Source organism: Schistocerca piceifrons, unplaced genomic scaffold, assembly GCF_021461385.2.
Source record: "Schistocerca piceifrons isolate TAMUIC-IGC-003096 unplaced genomic scaffold, iqSchPice1.1 HiC_scaffold_951, whole genome shotgun sequence".
NCBI lineage: Eukaryota > Metazoa > Arthropoda > Insecta > Orthoptera > Acrididae > Schistocerca > Schistocerca piceifrons.
Window position 1 is genome coordinate 25,001 of NW_025729225.1, and position 2,500 is coordinate 27,500.

The following is a 2,500-nucleotide window of genomic DNA, read 5'->3' on the forward strand; positions in this document are numbered from 1 at the left end:
GATACTCGTTAAAGGATTTAAAGTGTACTCATTCCGATTACGGGGCCTCGGATGAGTCCCGTATCGTTATTTTTCGTCACTACCTCCCCGTGCCGGGAGTGGGTAATTTGCGCGCCTGCTGCCTTCCTTGGATGTGGTAGCCGTTTCTCAGGCTCCCTCTCCGGAATCGAACCCTGATTCCCCGTTACCCGTTACAACCATGGTAGGCGCAGAACCTACCATCGACAGTTGATAAGGCAGACATTTGAAAGATGCGTCGCCGGTACGAGGACCGTGCGATCAGCCCAAAGTTATTCAGAGTCACCAAGGCAAACGGACCGGACGAGCCGACCGATTGGTTTTGATCTAATAAAAGCGTCCCTTCCATCTCTGGTCGGGACTCTGTTTGCATGCATTAGCTCTAGAATTACCACAGTTATCCAAGTAACGTGGGTACGATCTAAGGAACCATAACTGATTTAATGAGCCATTCGCGGTTTCACCTTAATGCGGCTTGTACTGAGACATGCATGGCTTAATCTTTGAGACAAGCATATGACTACTGGCAGGATCAACCAGGGAGCTGCGTCAACTAGAGCTGAGCAGCCGGCCGCCCGGGAGTGTGTCCCGGGGGCCCGCGCGAACACGCAAGCGTCCGCTCAATCATTCTGCAAACAGGAGGAGGCTGAGCTCCCCTGCACAATACACCTCGAAACCCTCTCAGGTCCCGGCGGCGCGCAGCGCCGTCCCAAGTACTTGGTCGGGTTCGAGAGAGGCGCAATCGCCCGGAGTTAGGCGAGTAGACGCTTTCGGTGCGACCACCCGTGCTCCCAACTGAGCTTGCCGCTGCCGACAGAGGCCCGGGAGCGTGCTGTCGTGGCATTGCCGGCGGGAGACAACACGCGCCACCTACGGTGACCGGCAGCTCCAACGCCAGCGCCACAGAAGGACAAAAGCCCCACTTGGGTGCCGAAGCGAACTCTCCCAGCACAGCGCACGCGCCAACACATCCGCACAGCTGCGATACAAACCACCAGCGAGAACCGCTGGGGCGACCGAGCAGCAGACGGCGTCGCGGCGCCGAGCGCCGGGCGGCAGCGCATCCTCAACGCACACAGTCCTCAATCGGACCAGCACACTGAAGATGTCCACCGCGCTTCGCACCGGGCCCGCGAGGACCTACTTTGGCCGCACGGCGCCGCGCGCAGGGTGCGCCGGCGCGCAGCTGCGACGCCTGCCGCGTCCGTCGGCCGGCGCGCCTGCCACTGGCCGCCCCCACCAGCCGGCTGTAGCGCGTGCGCCCACGCACCGCGCGGCCAGCACGCCGGGAGGCGCCCCCTCACCGGCCGGGGACGGTCCCACCCAGCCACCGCCGCGTATCGCTTCACACCCAGATGCCGTTCAGTTTCGTCGGCATGGTGGGTATCGCTGGAACAACCGGTTAGTACCTCAACCTATCGTCGCCATCACCGATTCACCCCTAGCGAGAACAACCGCACCACAACAGGTTACCATTTGTTCATTTGCGTAACTTCACCAGAAAACGCAGGCGTCCATCGCCATTTGCAACTTCCACGATTATTGCATGCCTGTGTCAGGTGTCACGCCACACTACGTCTGCCCACATACACGCAACAAAATGTGCACGCCTAGACAATACGTGGAAGGTGGCCCCCGTACGTATGCGATGTCCATTGCTCGAACGACTGTCAACCGGCCTCTGTAGCATGTCGCAGATATGGAACGCGGTGCACCATGCCATCACGGTGTGTGAGGAGAGACGACTAGGTCCGAATACATCAACAGACAGCTCATGCTGATCGCCATCCACGGCGTCCGTTCCTCCCACACGTCTCTATGGCGTACCACACTGCAATCCAGCTCTCATAGGGAGACGACACGTAGCTGCGTGCACAATATTTGCACTGTATGGTCCGCCGTTTTTGGGCGCAGTCGTTGTACGGTCACACATGTGCCACGATGTATCATTCAGTACATAAGGACGAATGTGCAGTACAGATTGTGGTTTACGCGTACGACATTAGCGGACAGTTGACACAGGCCGCACCACAACGTAGCCTGAGTACGTCGCATGCGGAGGGCATTGAACATGCAAAGTTCTCACCAACCAGCTTGCGAAGGCAGGGGGCAAGGTGGGGACGTGGGGAGGGGCGGCATGTACGTCCTGCTGCCATCCACATTACAGTGTACAGCAGGAGCATGTGGAAAGTGAGCAAGACTTGCAAGGTGTTTAACATGAAGCGATACACAGGGGAGCGGGGAGTGCGAGTAGCGAACTATATTGCGAGGGTTGCGGGTGGGCAACACTACACTAATTGAACGAGTCGTATAACAATTACAGAGCAGGTTTAGGCGACAACGTGGGTTACGTTAGGCGACAACGTGGGTTAGGTTAAGGCACGACGTGGGTTAGGTTAAGGCACGACGTGGGTTAGGTTAAGGCACGACATGGGTTAGGTTAAGGCACGACATGGGTTAGGTTAAGGCACGACATGGGTTA

At 57.9% G+C, this 2,500-nt stretch overlaps 1 non-coding gene across 1 annotated transcript in view; it reads right to left on the reverse strand.

The window, feature by feature from the left end:
- LOC124773279 overlaps positions 1 to 561 on the reverse strand; it is a 1,909-nt gene extending 1,348 nt beyond the window's left edge. The window contains exon 1 of the ribosomal RNA XR_007014573.1: positions 1 to 561. This exon is cut by the window's left edge and continues 1,348 nt beyond it. This is a non-coding gene — a ribosomal RNA (small subunit ribosomal RNA).
- Positions 562 to 2,500: the final 1,939 nt, after the last annotated feature.